We start from the raw sequence: 20,562 nt of genomic DNA, 5'->3' as shown, positions 1-20,562 counted from the left end.
CATCAGTATAGATATTGAACAGGGAATTTAAAGTCAATGAATAAATAATAGATTATTCAATATTTAATAAAATTTGCCCTGCAAACCACAGATATTTCAAAGTAGATAGTATTCTCATAGTCCTAGCTTAACATTACAGTATCAGTTTTTAATATTCACACTTAGTAATACCTGAAGGGCAAAGAAATTCTATAGTTCACCATGGCTATTCTGTGATGTGATGCAGAGTAAAATGTTACACATAAAGCATTTCTTAGCAGTTAGTTAACAACATATAACTGCAGCTCTATTTTATACACATCAAGACATTTATCCACTTATAACTCTTCATTAATACAGTCTTTGTGCTCAAATAAATTCTCTAATTTCTGTAATGGAGAATTGTTTCTCTTTATCAGAAGAATGACCGCTGCTTTTACATTATGTATTCTTTTATGACTTTCTTTGTAGAACAAACTCATTGAGAAAACAGACCATGCTATTTTATCACATTTTAAAATGTAGTGTTCACTTTATAACATTTTTCAAAAAGATATTCTAATATCTGTGGAATAGAATAAAGGTTAATAAGCTTGCAGTAATTGAGATTGTTTCTATTAGTGATCTAGCACTAATCAGAAAAGTGACCTTAGAATATTTCTTGACTATTTCTTTATCAGTTTGTTCATTTGGAAGCATATGGGCAGGGTTTTATTATTGGTTTATTGGTTAGTTTTTATTTACAAGAAGTTTCACATGATGACCAATATTTATATATTTACTATATACCTTCTGAGTCCTCACAGGAATCACCTATGGTAGGCACTAAAAGCTCCAATTTCAAGGGAATAATCTGATACCCAGAGTAATGGCTACATACACAGTCTCCCAGTTGAGGGGTATAATCACTCCCTGAACAACAACTCACTGTAGTACTTGACATGTAAGAAGTTTACAGTAAATATCAACTGTTGTTATTGTTTCTATTAGGGGACTCCTTCTATGGAGACACTTTGATTGATTTGAATCATGTTATTCATTGATCAGTTGTCTATAGTCTTTCCAGTCCCTAAGGTCATACAGTTGTTTATAAGACTTCCATCCATCCTCAAGTTTTGAACTCATGAATCTGGAAAATAGCTCTTCATATCTTTTTATAGGTTTGTTTTGGTATTTTGAATTCACTTAGTTTTAGATTATATATACTTGGAAATAACCCCATCAAAATGGTATATTTTGAAACATCTTCCCACCTCAGATGAGAAAATTTGATTTGTACTGCGTCTCATGATGGCATTGTTGACTATATGAATGAGGAGATATATTCCAGGCATTCCAGTATAAAGTTACAACTCATTCCTCTACAATTCATAGGCATTTTACCTTCAGTGGTATTGAGAAAAATGTAAATATGCCTTTATGTTTCAAAATTCTATTTAATGTATTTACATTGCCATGACTTTAAAGATAAATCCCATAAAATCCAATATTGGAAATAACAGCTTATATTTTGGATCATATTTATGAAGAATAGGTAGAACAACCTGATAGCTGAACTGCTATTTGAATTGTTATTTGGTTCCATTTCACTTTACTGTTGCCCATTTGAAATTCTAGCATTTAATCCAGCATAATAATTTCCCCTTATTCAATTTAGGAATAATTTCTTTTTGACCTCTGATCACTGACATTTTCAAGGCTTTACTATTGACTCTGGTTTTCTACTGTGGAAGCACATCAGTTGAGTATTTTGAAGAAAAAACAAAACAAAACAAAACAAAAACCTTCCTTCTGTGATTATCTGGTTGTAGAAGAAACAGCTGCGGTGGCCACCTCTGTTTAAACGCCAGGATGCTACGCAGGCCCAAATGCATTTTTTGCAGTAAGACCCAATTGAAGACTGCTTGAGAGACCAAGTATTGCTGACGCAGACAATGCCAGCCAATTGAGAACTGATATTTAGAATAGATGCTTTCTTGAGACCAATGGGGCATGGGTGGAGGGTATTAAAGGAGCTTCCAGCAGTGTTCAGATGAACACAATGCAGCATTTCTCACCTGCTCCAGGAGTCTGTCACTGATTCCAGTACATTCTGCCTCACCACTCACCCCCAAGGGCAGGGTCAGCAGCATGTAGTCCAGGGCACAGGCAGCATCTAGAATTTTCTTATGATTGAATTATATGCAACAGGGTAGATGACTGCTGAAGAGAAATGTTCTTATGTCAATGAATCATAACTTGCTTTTGAACTGGTCAACTTGATGAACTGATTTCCACTGGATTCCTCAACACTGTGGTGTGTGTGTGTGTGTATGTGTGTGTGTGTGTGTGTGTGTGTGTGCATGTGTGTGTGTGTGTGTGTGAGAGAGAGAGAGAGAGAGAGAGAGAGACAGAGACAGAGACAGAGACAGAGACAGAGACAGACAGACAGACAGGCAGACAGACACAGACAGCGACTGTATGTCCAAGTGCATGATTGTCACAGAGTACATGGCTTTGGAAATTGAGATCTGGTCTATAAGTCTGAACATCAGGTGTGCTAATTTTCTGAGCCATCTCAATGTCCCCTGTTCTTCTTTGAATCACACTAATCCTACTCAACTTTTTCCTCAAAATTTTGATATTAAAAGCATAGTATTTGTACTGCTTATTTTTAATGTCATGTCATTCATTATTGAGGAATGCAGTGCCTCTGCAGTTCAATTTCAAATTTCCTGACAGAATTCCTCTTATTTGTTTTTACAAACTTTGGGCTGGTATTCTTCTGCATTATTTGTTGATGACTAAATGTCAGAAGCCTCATAAAAGATTATAAAATCTGCTGGATAACAGCAGGGCCAGAACTGAGATCCAGATGCTTTGTATCTCAGACTTCTGGTATCTCAAATGCTTTTTCCTGCTAGAAAATGAAGTTTTCTCAAGAGTATTTGTCCATAGGTACAATTTTAACATATTTTATTTCAGAGATTATCAGAAAATTTAAGTCTATTATGCAAAACACTTACTCAAAATTATACATAAAAACTAAAAATAAGTTAATTTATGAAAAGTTGTCTTTGACCAAAACCTAGTTAAAACTTTATGGGAAAGAATATAGGTTTGTATTTTTACTTCAAAGAACTCAACAAATTATAAAGCAAATTCAATATGATTTGAATTTTCAAATATTTTTTTATTTTGATCCTTTCAACCACTGACTTAATTTTTTGCCTCCTTCAATATTTTTTGAGGCACACCATTGCAGTTACTGTTGACTCTTGCCAACAGACCATATTGAGAGAAAGTAGAAAGTTTTCCTCGCTTCATGTTTATGAGAGTGCTTGGAGTAGCCTGTACTTTTGGAATGTAAATATGTAAATAACTATGCAAATCAGAATCTAAGATTTTTTAAATGTTTGAATGATTGAGTGCCAGCAACCATGTCATCATCTTTCTTTCCAATGTAGGGATATTCATAAACACCAGAACTAAAATTTGCTGTTCATTAAAACAGGCAATTTCGGGGAGAGGGGGGGCTAGAAAAGGGGAAATCATTTGAAATGTAAATAAAAATATATCGAATAAAAAAAATTTTAAACAACAACAAAAAAAACTATTACTTAAATAATGTCTATTTACTCTATATTCTTTACTATTCATCTGCTTCCTTCCTGACAACTAAGATATCCAAAACATATTACAAATGTTTGAAGGTATTTTATAATGTTATATTCCTTTCCTCAGACTTACTAGGCTCTGTTTATATTACATGTAGGTCACAATGCTTTCTGTAATCTGTGTAATGTCAACCTCTCCTCAGAAATTATTAATATATATAGAAGAAATGATTATGTTTTACAGTGTTGCGGTACTTCAGTGCAGCAAATGTATTCAGTACTACATATGAATTTCAAACTCAATGATTATGTATAATTATATGCAGCTATAATAAATGTTATAATAATGATTTCATAATCAATAAATGTCAACAACATGGAGATGTGTAAGAGAAAATAAATGAACGCTAGAATATTCACTGGAGGATTGATACAGAAATCCAAAACAAGAGATAAGATTATTTTACAGGATCACATCAGCCAGATTCTCAAAACTTGGAAAGGACTAACTACGTCTCTTATTTTATTCTTATAAGAGAATATAGGTCTTTCAGTGTAGCAGTATAGGGCAAAACCAGAACAGGGAAGTGGGAAGGGGTGGATGGGAGAACAGGGGGAGGGAAGAGGGCTTATGGGACTTTCGGGGAGTGGGGGGCCAGAAAAGGGGAAATCATTTGAAATGTAAATAAAAAAATATATCGAATAAAAAAATAAAAAATATTAAAAAAAGAAAATGCATAATAAATTGATAACCTCATATTCACAGTAAAAAGAGAGAGAGAGAGAGAGAATATAGGTCAAGGTCAGGTGCGACAGCAAATTCATATAAGCAATTCTGTTTTGGGTCTTACAGGAAAGACCAGCTGGTTTATATAACTATTGATTTAGTATTGGCATCATTGTCTTCTGTGTATTGAGGCACTGGCAGACGTACCTGAAGAACGCTACCCTTGAACTAAGATATAGATATATACGCAAGATAAATTGGTATAAAAACAGTAATCAGCAAAGAGTCTCCAAATCTAATTATTTCTTCACACCAGATAAGTCAATATGCCATGTCAAGTAGAGAAAAAGAGCTTTCTCCAAAGAGATATACCAGGTAAATGCTTAGTCAGGTAGTAATAATAGCTGAGAAAATACACTTGGGCTTCAAACCAGGAACCACACCCTGCAGTGCATCCTTTGTGAGGCAAGTGTGTTAGTGTGTGCCTCTCATGCCAGCACACCCACCACCACCACCACCCACCCCCTGCCACTCGGGTGAAACTTGGTTTCAAGTCACCAAATACTGAGCACAGGAGGGCTGTACTGAAAAAGAGATGCTTTCCAACTATCTAGGATAGAATGGCAGTCTTTTAAGTGTTGTATGTGGCTTTCTTCCCTGCCTAAGCCCCATGAATGGCCCACACTACCAGCTGTCACCCAGATTCATTGAATCTATACATAAAAGACACAGATACACACACTGCACTGTAATCTCTCTTCTCTTCTGCTCTTGCCAGTCAGCTTCCCTCCAGGCAACTAAAAGCCCCACCCATCCCTTTCACCCAACCATTAGTCCACAACTTCTTTATGGACAGATCAAGGACCAATTGGGGAACAAGACTTTAGCATCAGAAAAACCCCTACATCTAAGTGTTTTGCAAATGAAGCACTATTTTAGTTATCATCAAAATCAGCCTTTTGTCTCCCACATTCATTTTAATGCAAATAAAAACAATAACAACAATAATAATAACAACAACTTGATAAAGTTATTGTAAAGCAATAGCAGAACCATGATTTGAGGTCAATAAAATGACACACTATAAAATAACCATGCTTGTCTTGCTTAGTCAAGAATCCCTATCTGTTTTCAAATCATCACTGAGCAATGATCTGAAGTTATAATCTATTGTGAGTTTTCTAGAGATAGCACTACCATATAAAATGCTTAGTGTTGTACTTTATTTTCATTATTTATGAAAATCAAATATATAATGACAATATCACTTACAAGTGAGCTGTCAAAGAAGGAACTGCAACGAAGAAAATATCTTCATCAGACTGGCCTCTCTGCAAGTCTGTGAAAGTTCCTTTTAAAGGATTGATGTGAAAGTATCCAACACACTGTTGTTGCCTCTGGGCATGTGGCCCTGGGTTGTATAAAAATGAAGGTTGGACAAGACACTGAAAGAGAGCAAGTAAGCAGCCTTTCTTTGTAGTTCTGCTTCAGTTCCTACCTCAATTTCCTGCCTTGAATTCTAGGTTTGGCTTCCCCTCATGAGAGACTATGACCTACAAGTCAAATAAAACCTTTTCCTCTCCCAAGTTGTTTTTGGTCAGTGATACATCAGAGCAGAAGTAAAGCAAATGAAGACCATAAGTATCTGTGTTTTGAATATTTAAATTTTGAAATGAGTATTTATTTTCAAAACCATTCCATTCATGATTGTTGTAAATCAGTTTCATTAGGTGCAATTTATTGAAGCAAAGCATTTTATTTTATTTTATTTTATTATTTCTTTGCCTGTCGCAGTTAGATTTTTATTGTTGCAAAGACATCATGACCAAAGCAACTTGCAAAGGAGGATATTCAATTGCAGTCTTGGTTACCATGTTAGAGGATTAGTTCATGATCACCGTTGTGGGAGAACTTGGATAAGGTTGTCTGGTATGGTGATGGAGAACTGGCTGAGAGCTCTGTGTCTTGATGCACAGGGTGCTGGCAGAGAGAAACTGGGTGTGGTGTGGTGTTTTGGAAGCTTAAGCCCAACCTCAGTCACACATCTTCAATGAGGTCACAAATACTGCAGTGAGGCCATACCTCCAAATCCTTCCCAAACAATTTGGTCATAATATTGGAGATTAAGCATTCTAACATATCTGCCTATGTGGAGCAATCTCCAGCAAACTAACCACAAAGCATTTTGTAAAGCATTTTAAATATGATCCAATTTTCGCAAACAAAAGCAGACTTAAGTATTTACCAATCAAGGTGTATAGCAGTAATATTAATTAATACAATTCCCTGTGAGCCTTGATAAAAATGTAATTAATAATAATAATAATAATTGCATAATATACTGAAATGATGGTAATAATTTAATTTTGGTTTTATCTTAAATAAAATTGGGATAGTTTGATACATATCAGACGTTTAGCCTATCTATAGGGCCATTTAAGTTGATTTAAGTATCAGACAAGCACAAGTAAAATGAACTTAAGTATTTACATATAGTTTTGTTTATACAGATGTGTAAATTAACATTTCTTTGGGGTTTTATTAGATATTATTATAAAAGTAAAATTGCTAATCCAGGTATTAAGCACATGTTTAAACTTGTAAGAAAAGTCTAAGAGGTTATAGAAAAGGTCTGTCATATCATGCTATATCCTTATTGGAAGTATTGAAGTTTATCAGTTATTCTGTGTCTTTAGCATTCCTTATTTAATAGAAATCAGTGAAATTTGTTGTTTTATATCATGACACTAATTTATGTTTGTCTAACAAAAATATTTAATACATTCATGTAGCAGTATATATTTTAACTTTTAAACTGTCTTTTCTAATGGTCCTTTAAATTGGGTTGATCTGTTTTAATATTATGTTTGATATCCATTATACTCCTAAAGTCTAAAAAAAATATTTTCTCTCCGATTGTTGTTTATTTTTCAACTTTTTCCATAATTCTTTTTGAAAATCAAAATTTTTGTTTTGGATAAAGTCAAATTTTATATGTTACTGTTCTTTTATGAGTCCCATCATTATTGATAAATAACATAAATCTAATGAGAAATCAAAAGTGATTTTTTTCCCAATCGTAACCTTTAACGATTTTATACCTCAGGGATTAAGCTCATAGATTTAGTTTCTGTGAGTTGAGAATCATTTTGACTTTTAGACCTTCATTGTTGCAGAATCTATTGTGGAAAGCAGGATTCTCTCTTTCTCTCACCGTTCTCAAGATGAACTGGCCTGTGTATCTCTGTGTCTATTTCAAAAGCTTCGCTGTGCTCTTTGATCTCTGGCTCTATCCTCTACCAGCAACACAGCACTGAATACGGATTACTGAGTCTTTGTGTTAAGCTTTGGAATCAGAGACAGTTAAGTGTGACTTTTGTCAAAGTCATCTGGACACTTCCTGTCTTGTTTGCTTTCCTAAGGAATGATCAAAACCAGAGAGCAGATTTCAAAAGAGAAGAAAGGGATCACATATTCTCTCCAATTGAAGTTATTAAAGGTATATCCCATCCTCATGTCACTCTCTGGACAATAGTTACACCAACTTTGCTGAATCATTTTTTTCATTCTCTTAATTTTCCATGGGTTGAGATCTTGCATCATATTATTGTATTTGCATATATCTTAAATTTCCAGCACAGAAATAGTGCACATGTCTTATATAAACAACTGAATTGTAGTGTAAGTAGTGTTCATGTACATTACAACTTTTATTAATGTGGCATGAAACATATTAGATGCTAAAATATTTAGCTTAACAACCAGAAAGAGACAAAATAGCGTGATTAGATTTAGTAGCTATTTTTTACAGAATCTTTGGATTATTTCACATAAGTAAAAAAGACAAGAATTGAGTAATCTTCAGACTAAATAATACATTTCTGAACTACAGCTGCAGCCTTCACTCATAGTTTCAAGAGACCCTGGTGACATTTGACTGCAAATGTTCTAGGTCCTAAGCAAAATTTCAGGTGAGTGATTCCTAAATTTCAGGTGAATGAAAAAAAAATTTTTTAAGAAAATAAGTTTTGATTTTTTTCATTTTGATTTTTATTTATTTATATTGTTTTATTTACATTGCAAATGATTTCCCCTTTTCTGGGTCCCCACTCCCCGCAAGTCCCATAAGCCCTCTTCCGTCCCCCTATTCTTCCATCTACCACTTCCCACTTCCCTGTTCTGGAATTCCCCTATACTCTTGCACTGAGTCTTTCCAGAACCAGGGCCCACTCCTCCATTCTTTTTGGACATCATTTAATGTGTGGATTATGTCCTGGGTATTCAAAGTTTTTAGGCTAATATCCACTTATCAGTGAGTGCATACCATGATTGATCTTTTGAGACTGGGTTACCTCACTTAGTATGATGTTCTCCAGCTCCATCCATTTGTCTAAGAATTTCATGAATTCATTGTTTCTAATGGCTGAATAGTACTCCATTGTGTAAATAAACCACATGAATAACTCATATTGTTCCCTTCAGTGTTCCCTGATCTGAATTCCAGGATTGCTCCTTTGTGCTTACAGTGGGTGTCCTCTGTGGCTATTGGGATTAGCTCAATAAGTTCTCTAAACCAAGCTTCAATTATACACTAGTGTTTCATCTGAGCAATAGATTTCTTATGGCCATGTGACTGCTAGCTATGTTCTCATTGAGTCTGAACTTTTTTCTCTCTTGGGAATACCCCTAGCGTTACTAAGCTCTGCTTGTAATTTTTGATTGCACTTAAGCACCAGAATTGATAAATTTCATTACTTCCTTAGTTATAGAAGACTACTTGATTCCATGTCCAAGATGATATCTTATCATATTTTAAGATTATTTTTCTTTAATTTTACACGTTTTACTGTTATTAGTACATGTTGGAACTTTCTCTACTTCCTCTGGGAAGATTTATAAGTTTTTCACAAATGAGTGTATTTCTTTTTTTTTTCCTTTCTTTTAAATCAGAAGAGACGAGGAGGATGAATAAAGTTAGAATGTTTGCTTTTCTTGTAGAGGCAGCCATGAGCTTCCTCTCATCACACACAAAGGAAGCTTGCTCCAGATTCCCAGCCTTCTCACTAGACCCATTATTGACTTCCCATAGAGGTTGCTAAGGTTACAGAGTTATGATTTGGGTTCCCAGAGAATCTGGGCTTCTGTGAAACTCGGCATGCCTGCTCAGATTTATATTAACTATTTTATTTACATAACTTTTCTCATATATTGTCTTTGGTCCTTCTGTACTCTGCCACAGTGACTCAGAGCCTGTGTTTCATCTTTTTTGGATATGTGCAGAATATATTTCAGGTCACTTGATTGGATCATTAATGGAAGTTTCTGAGGTAATTAAAAAAAGTCACGTTATTTGGTCTTGTGCCTTCAATCCTTATTGTACCATGACAGAAGAAATCTCTCAAAAAAATTTAACCTTTTTTTTCATGCAGTCCCTTTTGTAACATCTGATATGTGACATAAAAATGTTTCTAAGTAAATACATAAATTATGTCCTCCATTATTCTTTTTCAGAAAACTAATCAAAAAATCTGCCAGGAATGTTCTTAGTCATCTTACCCATAATACCAATGTAGGAGAAGCAATTCAAATTTTCACAATTTGGTAAAGTAATCAACAGATGCTTAAGGGAAAACAGAACTAATGATGTGTATAACAACATGGTCATATGTCAAAATCATTACGTTACATAAAAAGCTAAACCAAATACAATCTAAAATGTGCATGGTTTGAATCCAGCTTCACTTATTAATATTCTTTGGTAAAACCCTTGCTAGTTTATTAGTGACTCACGTAGGAGATAGACATGCATTGAAAATGGCTAGCAAGATCTTTTAAAGTGAAAAGAATCTATACATGTATAGTAGTAGGAGTTTCAGAACCATAAGGACAATTGAAACCTATTTCTTCTCTAACTTAATTTGACAGTTTATTTTATATATATACCCAAATGCATTTTTAAAATTATTGGATTCACTTTTTTCATATTGGAGTATGTAGAAAATAGTAAATGAGTATTATTAAGATTAGAAAAGAAACTCCTGTATTCTAATGATCATTATGCATCATATCAGACAGTGCGCATAACAGCCACAATGCACATAACAGCACCTAAATATCTCTTCTGTGAATGGAAAATGTTTGCTAGCATGTCTACCTATCTGAGATACCATAAGTCTAACACAGTAAAACCATGAAAAAAAACTGAATATGTATATATGCTTGCATGTATTATGTAATTATGTATGTATGTTTGTATGTATGTATGTATGTATGTATGTATGTTTGTATGTGTACTGTAAAAAAGTATATAGTGGATATTTTGTTCCCACTTCATATTTCAAATACACTTAGTTTTATGCTCAACAACTATTGATGGATAATTTCAACACATTTTTCCTGGCACAGTTCCAACTATTCAACCTATAGTGTCCCACTTATCCCAGTTCCTAGTACCTTTTTTCCTCATTTATTGCTTAAATATTTTAAGAGACTATATTGTTTCACATAGCAGGATATGTCACATCTTTTCATGGAGAGAAAAGCTAATGTGATTTTCATTTGCATGTGTTTATATGAGTAGGCAATACTTTATTTTTTATTTTTTAGAGATTTATTTATTTTATGTATATGAGTACATTGTCCATCTCTTCAGACACACCAGAAGAGGGCATCGAATCCTATTAGAGGTGGTTGTGAGCTACCATGTAGTTTCTGGGAATTGAACTCAGGACCTTTGAAAGAGCAGTCAGCATTCCTAACCGCTGAGCCATCACTCCATCCCCCTAGAATACTTTATTAAAAATAAGATTCTAATATCAAATATGATATGATGATAGAGTTTCAGTTGAGTATGTGTGACTGAAGAAACCACTCACCTAAGAAGGGACACCTCAGAGCTATAGAGTTGACCCATGAATTGAGACTATTTACTGTCTTTGTAAAACCCTGACACTCATGACCATATTTACTTTCTGTTCTATGAGATCCAGTGGCCTCTCCCAGCTTTCACCAGTTCCTGTACCCATAGGGTGTTCATAAACCCATTCTGACACACACATGTTCACATAAAATAAATCAACAAATAAATTTTTAAAGGAATATTTTTATATGAAAAAAACCCTAGCTATAGAAACATCAACTGCATTTCCCTTGAATTCCTTTCTTCTTGCTTTCTTTGCCTCCTAAGATCTCCAAAATGAGTTTTCAAATTTATTTTGCAAACAAAACAATTTTGGCAAAATAAAATTTGCAACACTGAGAGAATGAATGGATTTTAAAACTTCCAAACTAAAACAAAGCAAAAGAAGTACATACTCAGTGCTAATGAACTTCGCTTCAAGCACAAGAGTACAGATAGAGCTTCTGACATATGGCTGGCACCTGAGACTTTATTTGTCTGAGTTGTCTGGGAGCAGAAGAAGCTCATTCTTCATTGGCTGAGAGATATCTCCCTTAGAAAACCATTGTGTACTTGACAAGACCACAAACCCTCCTTGAAGTGGACAAAGACACTTCAGATTTTCTTAAATTAAGTTCTTGGGTAAGCCTTTGCGCACGAATAATTCATTAAGCAAATTTCATTTTATGTTCCTTCACTTTCGAGTGTGCCATGAAGTTTATGTGACATGAAAATGAAGGCAGGATTACAATGGCATAATTCTTTGTCTTTATCAGTCTCTATAATTTCTGATTAGATACATATAAAACATGTTATATATTTTATACATCTAGATGAGATAGATAGATAGATAGATAGCTGATAGATAGATAGATAGATAGATAGATAGATAGATAGATAGATAGATAAAGATAAGATAGATAGATGAAATAGATAGTTGGATGCATTTTTATTTTGCTTGGTTCTTTCAGCTACCAAGTGAGGCCAGGCTGATCTTCTTTTCATCTCATTAGGGAAAAAAATTAGGCTCAGAAATGTTGTTTTCTCAGAATTCCATAATGAAATTAGAAACTTCCTTTAGGTACATTTGATCTCAAGACCTGTTCCTTCTCCACTAAAGAATATCAAGCAAATAAAATAAGCAAATCCCAGATGATTGATTAATTAACCAGTATGATTTTCATTTGAGAAAAAGGAAGCATTTCTTAAGCAAACAAAGTTGAGTATTTTAATTCATCCAATTCATTTTATTTCTTCAAGACCCATGTATAGCATGTGTCCCATATGCCTGAGGCATTTTCAAGAAGGGTAAGAAATTAATGGTTACCCTAGTATTTCCTTCTTGCACGCTGCTCTCTGCTAAGATCCCAATGACATTTTGATGGATATAGGTCAGAATACTATTCCAGGTCCATAATGTTACTTAGCCATAGGCGGTGTGAGCTTTTTCTAACTGATTACAAGGTTCATGAAACTTTCTCCTTATTATCTGTTTCTTAAAATAATGTGTTTATTTGGGATTCAGGACAGATAAGGCATCTTCTTGATATTATGTTAAAGCAAAGGTGTAGAAGATTACTACTTATTTTCTCAAATCAAATCATATTTAATCAGAATAAGATACTAATACTATGTATTAAAATCTCATAACTTGGTCACTTACTGGGGTGGTTTGTGCATGGTTGAAGAATCAACATTAAGGTGCTCATATGTATGGTAAGTCATTGTAGAAAGGGAGTCATTCATGCACAAGCTAGCACTTGGAATGAGTCTGAGTTTTTCCACTGACTTTTGGTATGGAAATGATGACACATTTAGCATTATTTTCATCTCTACTCTTCTCCCATTCTATGTCTTCAAGATTCAAGTGTGAGCCAAAGAGTGATTTACACTTATTGCATTTTCTATAGTAGTAATTCCATGTTCTCTACTTCAAATGTTTGATCTTATAGAATTTTCTCTCCATAAATTAATGTATGTAGCAGAGTTAGTATCATACCTACATGCTCAGTCATTAGATCTATATTCAGTTCATGGTCACATGAATGCCTATCAAAAAATTAAATTATAATGCTTGTATTACTCACTTGTATCTACCAAAAAGATTGTTCTATTTTTCCATTAACTGCTAGATTTAAGACAATTTAAATAGTTTTAGTGGCAGACCAATACTAATTCTTATCTTAAATCAGAATCAAATTATAATAGTTTCATTAGTCATCCATGTGGTATTTATTTATATGGAAAAGGAATCAATGCTATATAGTGTTTAAAATCTTGACTTACAACTGCTCAGTTTGGATTGTGACATCCATCCTCCTCTATTACTTAAAATGTCTTTACATTCTTGTTGTAACATTAAATGAGATTAATATGACCTTTGTGCTACTAATAGTATGTCCTCAAATAAGACCATTGAATTAGACAGGCCATCTATTTTCTAATCCTTTAGGTACTAAAAGTAATAGGTTCAGTGGCTAGTAGGTGGGTGCTACCGTTAATTAAAATGTATTTTATTTTTATTATTATGAGTATCTCCCCATTCCCTAGTCTGAAAATTCAGTTACACAAGATTCATTTGAGTCACACTACCAAAGAGGAGTTTTTCTTCCCAGATATTGTACTCCAGAGACAAAGGGAGTAAATGCCTGAAATACTTGAAAAGTTCAATTCTTCAGGCAGTAAATGACTTAGGATACTACATTGTCCAAACCTATTTTGAATTATTATATATTTACATGTAAATCATATTATTTCTCATGTGCCCAGGATAAACAATAAGAAGCAATATTCAACTTTTATATATGTATATAATAGACTTAGGTGTCTCTATTCATTTTTCATGTAGGATTATATAACATTATGCCACAAACTAGCCCAGCACACTTTATCAATTTAATAAATCAGCATAATTAAATGTGATTCTTTAATAAGTGGAATCATAGATTTGTCTGTTTATTGTGGAGAGAGTCCATTAATACTTGCTTTGAGAATTATAGGGGCATTCATACAACCATTTTCTCTCTGTCCTTGAATTGAACACGTAGTAGATCAAACCTTCTTTCAAATTTAGGTGTTTATTTTTGATATGCCTTGGCAAGGGAGAAAAAATGTGATATATCACTTCTGAAGGAACACTGAAGAAAATGAACGGTATTTGCACACTGCTATCTTCCTTCTGTTGTAATCAAGGAGGAAGTAGATCATGAACATTTATCTGGTTCTCTAAAATCACTGTATACAGATGTCTCCTGTTGAACCAGAGGGATAATTAGCTGAGAAAGAAATATGCATGTATCATGTGTGACCACAAGGATTCAAGGATGTCTTAGTCATGTCTGCTCTGAGACACACACTCTCCATGTTAACTGATGACATATTTGACTTTCCACCCATCTTGACCATCTCATCTTCCATGGGATGAAGAATAAAATTTATTTTTGATATGCCTTATTGCAGTCTCCTGACATTTCCTTGAATCCATAATTACAACTAAAAAATAAAAAAAAAAGATGGAAATCACACAGTTGGGGTTTGATAAGCAAAAAAATGTGAAGTCCAATTAACAATGATTTTTTTTTAATATTCACATTCTGACACAAAGTTCACAATAGAAATTGAACTGAAAAGTGAATTGGATTTCTATTCAATTTGCATGAAATCTAAAATTGTTCTGGATGTAGTCTCTTTCAAATGGGGACATTTAATTGAAAATTTTAGTGCCCTTTTTACAATATTTTTGCTAAAATTTAGAGCAATTATGTTCCCTACCTTGATTGTTCTATTCCTCTTTACCCAAGCCATTCTTGTTTATTGGTTCTCAATTGAAATGTAATGTGCACAGGAAAAGATGGTCTAACCTGCAGATTTTTTAAATGTCATGATTTATGAGCATGTGTATTTTAGTTTTGAAGGGTGTATCCTAGCTACTTAGGACACAACTGCTACCTTTCATTTAGTACAATGTGCTTTTTACTGTTTAAAGCAGGCTGAACCTTATTATGATGGCATTGTAATTTGACTTGATACTGGGAATAGTATAAATACCAACATTATTGTGTTTACAGAGGATGGCTTTAGCTTATCAGAGAATTTTGTGTTTCCACATCCTTAAAAATATTTTATTTTTAAAAATATAATATTAATTAAAAATAATATTAATTTAAAAAACTCCATAGTTTTATTTCTATCTAAAATGTGACTATTTCAATGGGTATTTTAATGGAAATTGTTTGAATTGTTTCATTTTTCAAACTAATAACAACTAACAAATATTTTTAAGTGTTTAACATCATTAGCAATCATGAACATGCAATTGCTATTATCAAAAAATCAGAAGAATAATTAATGTCTTTGAAGATTTGAGCAAAGTAGAATATTCATTCACCATTGGTGAGAGAATAAACTGATACAACTACTGTAAAAATCAGTATTGGAGTTTTTCAATAACTAGAAATAAACTGCCATATGGCCCACCTAGACCCTTGTTGTGCCTTAACCAAGGGGATCTTTATCAAATCCTAGCAACACTTCTCATACATATCCTATGCCATCTATTCAAAGTGGTCATAAATCACACTCAGCCAAATTATAAAAAATGAAATTATGAGCGTCACAGCTAAAAGGATAGACATAGAAAAGTTTATACTCAGCAATTAATCAAAATCTATTTAAAAAAAAAAGACACGTTCTGCATGTTCTCCTTTATAGGTGGATCTCAGCTACAGATTTCTAGATTGCACAAAGAAGAAAGAAGACTAAAACAAGATTCGAGGTCCATCACATAAGGCAGTGGCAGGGGTAGTGGTATAAACAGGGAGGTTTATGTGTGGTGGTTAAGTTTTAAATGGGAAAATGAATGGAGAGAAAAGAAAATAAAAAAAAGAAAGGGTCAATCAAATGACATTGTGGATGAATGCCATGTAAAGATCTCTTACCTTATAATCAAATGTAGTGTATATTAATATATTCATGGGATGAATGCACGTAAGACCAGCTATAGCTGCCTCTTTGAGTCAGGAACCATTAAACAAAAGTTTCAGATCCTGGAATTGAATACATTCTTTTGGTTCTTCCAATCACCACCTCTACCCCTAGGTGGGGAAAACTGAACAATACAGTCTCTTACCATTTTTCTTGTTTGACCCCCAAAGTTGATCATGTTGATCAACCCCTCTAATGTTGAAGACAACACACACCTTGATTGGAATATACAGAGAAACATAGCTGAAATTGAGATGAAAGTGGCCATTCCATTAGCTATCTTTCATAGTAGTAAAAGGTGCTTTATGGGTCACTGAGGAAAAGCACAAGATACACTTTTTTTGATGAACTATTTTATTTACTTATATTCCAAACAAAACCCAAAATAATGAATATGGGGAAAAGACTTGTAGAGCAAAAAGGAGCTTGCTATGGATCAGAGAGGAACAAAGGTGGTTGGGGTGACTCTAGTCAGCATGCCTACCTGGACAATTGTTTGAAAATATCAAAGAAATACAAATATCCTTAAAAATCAATTCTTATGAAAGTCATAATATATACTTTAGTAACTGAGGGCAAAGCCCTTGAGGATAATACAAGAAAAGAGCAGAACAATGTGTTCTCAAAGAAAATTTACCTAGCAAGACTAAAATTTTAAAAAGTTAATACAATAGGGGTTTAAAATTCACTGTTCTTTTTGAATATTAGTAAATATTGTAGGTATATCATTGGAATATATTGTAGTTAAAGTGATTTATTTAATTCAACTTCATGATGCAAATTAGAATATAATTATAAGGAGAAAGCTTTCCATGTAGAATAGGAGTACCTAGGGAGAAGTTGCACTTCTTTTTGTCATTTGATACTCATGGAAGCTGACATAGCACTGAACCAGTAAAGCTCATCAATAGATACATGCAGAGTGAAAACATATGATTATGTCTATAGACAAGACCTGATCCCTGAGAGTCAATCCAGGGTTCTCCTTGTAAAATCGAATTAAAAGTGAGGGAATTTGCATTAGAATAAAAGAGGTGCATTAGAAAAACATGTAAACTCCTGTGCATGCTTTCAGGTGATGCCTTGGTTCAAGCCAGCCTGATTAAGTAACTCAGCTTCATTACCATCTTGAAAAACAGAACCATGCTGGCCTTTCTCTGCACATCCTTTCACTTTAAAGGACCAATTAGTAACAAACAGACGGCAGGCAGTGAAAAAAAGCCACAAAACTTCCAAATTAAATGTGACCTGATTAGTCAGTGACTGTCTGGAGAGGTATACACAAGCAGTACTTTCAGCCCCTCACTGCTCTGCCTCTTGTCTAGCTCTCTGATAGATGCCCCTTGGCAATTTATTTTCAAGATGAGTCAACCAGCTCAGTAATACAGAAGTGAAATAAAAACATGCATTCAGAAGAGCCTTCTTATGCAGCAAAGAAAATGGAAAAATCAACTTTTTATAAATTTATTTTATTATTGATATAATTACAGTTGTAAAAATACCTAACATAACAAGATATAGTGATTTGCCATTGATTATATTTTTTTTTCATTTTTATTGGTTGTTTTATTTATTTTCATTTCAATGTTATCCCCTTCCCAGTTTCTCCTCCACAAGCCCCCTATCACCTTCCCCTCCCTAATTATATATTTCAAGAAAAGGCCAAAGACTGGTAGTAAAAAATAAATTATCCATAATCCAGTAAGATAAAATGTAACATCACAAAAGCCTTAAAAATTACAAGAGATTTTCAAATTTCAATAAAAGCGTGATATAAGATAGTTTTATATAAAAATAAGATCACCAGGTGACTTTTATATTTGGACAAAATTAGGAAACATAAAAATGGTCCATTGTATTAAAAGATAATTTACTTGATGCCTGAATAAATGTAAAATCTGAATAAAATTATATTTATTACAAAAATGGTTTAATAGATATTTTATATAACATACTAGCTTTAACTAATTCTACAACATGGTAAATATATGTAATGTTCCTGTCATGTATAACCAGTTTTATTTATTGAAATCATAGTAAAGGGTCCAGAACAATAGCAGTGTAATTAAAAGCACTTTCTGTTCTTTCAGAAAACTCAAAACCAGCATAACAGGTCGGAGCCATCTGTAACTTAATTTCCATGGGATTTGATGCCTACTTCTGGTCTTTGCAGGCACCAGATACATACACAAGCAACCCAAATATTCCTTCCTACTCATAACATTAAAATACATAAAAAGAAAATGATGTATATTATTACCTCTTTAAAAAATAGAATAAATTTTGGACCAAACTCAATCATCCACAAAGCAAAGATATATGCGACAATTGAATAATGATGTGAAATGCCAAATGTATGCTTTAGCAAGCTAATTTCAGCAGTCCATAAATAATACACTATGATGAAGAAAAATTGATTCTATGAATATCTGAAAATTTCTTACAGGTAGACATTGCATTGTAAAACAATTCATCATATTAAGTGTTATAAAAAGCAATGTCATCTTTATGCAGCAAAATGACATGAAAAGAAAAGAAGAATAGTTTGTAGACTGTTTGTAGAGTAATATGGGCAAAGTGATCATGATTCATTGTATGGGTGTCTCAAAGAAACAACAACAACAAAAAAGTACCCAATGCATTAAAATTTGTAATTTAAATAATCTGCCAGAAGTCATTTATTGATATTTATAAAAAAATTTTCAATTCATTATTGTCAGGGGTGAGCAATGGGTGAAATTTTTATAAATTTTTATGTGCCAAACTTGTTGAACTTTGAGAACAGTGAGTTCAAAGAATGAATCATGTTTCTATTTGTCAATTTGTATTAAATAATAAGACTTAAGACTTCCTAGTAATCAATGACAAACATTAGACAATGAGGAATAGAATAGATGAAGAGCTGACATAAGAACCAACTGAAAATTATAGAGAGATGCACATTCATTGGTACATGCTTAATGGAATGTAATTCATTATTTGATAATAAGAAAGAAGGTCACTTCAGGCCATGTATCTAAAAGATACTAATTGAAATTTTGATAGAACAGGACGATGCCAACCTATAAATTTCTTTTTTTTTCTTTTTTTTATTCGATATATTTTTATTTACATTTCAAATGATTTCCCCTTTTCTAGCCCCCCACTCCCCAAAAGTCCCATAAGCCCCCTTCTCTCCCCCTGTCTTCCCACCCACCCCTTCCCACTTCCCCGTTCTGGTTTTGCCCTATAATTCTTCACTGAGTCTTTCCAGAACAAGGGGCCACTCCTCCTTTCTTCTTGTACCTCATTTGATGTATGGATTATGTTTGGGGTATTCCAGTTTTCTAGGTTAATATCCACTTATTAGTGAGTGCATACCATGAGTCACCTTTTGAGTCTGGGTTACCTCACTTAGTATGATGTTTTCTAGCTCCATCCATTTGCCTAAGAATTTCATGAATTCATTGTTTCTAATGGCTGAATAGTAGTACTCCATTGTGTAGATATACCACATTTTTTGCATCCACTCTTCTGTTGAGGGATACCTGGGTTCTTTCCAGCATCTGGCAATTATAAATAGGGCTGCTATGAACATAGTAGAACATGTATCCTTATTACATGGTGGGGAATCCTCTGGGTATATGCCCAGGAGTGGTATAGCAGGATCTTCTGGAAGTGAGGTGCCCAGTTTTAAAGGAACCGCCAGACTGATTTCCAGAGTGGTTGTACCAATTTGCAACCCCACCAGCAGTGGAGGAGGGTTCCTCTTTCTCCACATCCTCTCCAACACCTGCTGTCTCCTGAATTTTTAATCTTAGCCATTCTGACTGGTGTAAGGTGAAATCTCAGGGTTGTTTTGATTTGCATTTCCCTAATGACTAATGAAGTTGAGCATTTTTTAAGATGCTTCTCCGCCATCCGAAGTTCTTCAGGTGAGAATTCCCTGTTTAACTCTGTACCCCATTTTTAATAGGGTTGTTTGGGTTTCTGGAGTCTAACTTCTTGAGTTCTTTGTATATATTGGATATTAGCCCTCTATCTGATGTAGGATTGGTGAAGATCTTTTCCCAATTTGTTGGTTGCCGATTTGTTCTTTTGATGGTGTCCTTTGCTGTACAGAAGCTTTGTAATTTTATAAGGTCCCATTTGTCAATTCTTGATCTTAGAGCATACGCTATTGGTGTTCTGTTCAGAAATTTTCTCCCTGTACCAATGTCCTCAAGGGTCTTCCCCAGTTTCTTTTCTATTAGCTTCAGAGTGTCTGGCTAGGAAATGTAGGTCTAAATACAATTCATGGAAAGTTTTAGAAATTATTTAATAAATAACATTCCTTTAAAGGCAAGATAATTATGAAAATTCACCTCCCATGAATCTTAGGAGACAGGGAGAGAAAGAAG

This window comes from Apodemus sylvaticus, chromosome 6 (genome assembly GCF_947179515.1).
Source record: "Apodemus sylvaticus chromosome 6, mApoSyl1.1, whole genome shotgun sequence".
In the NCBI taxonomy this organism is placed as follows: domain Eukaryota; kingdom Metazoa; phylum Chordata; class Mammalia; order Rodentia; family Muridae; genus Apodemus; species Apodemus sylvaticus.
The sequence above is the reverse complement of the archived record's forward strand: the minus strand, read 5'-3'. Positions refer to the sequence as shown.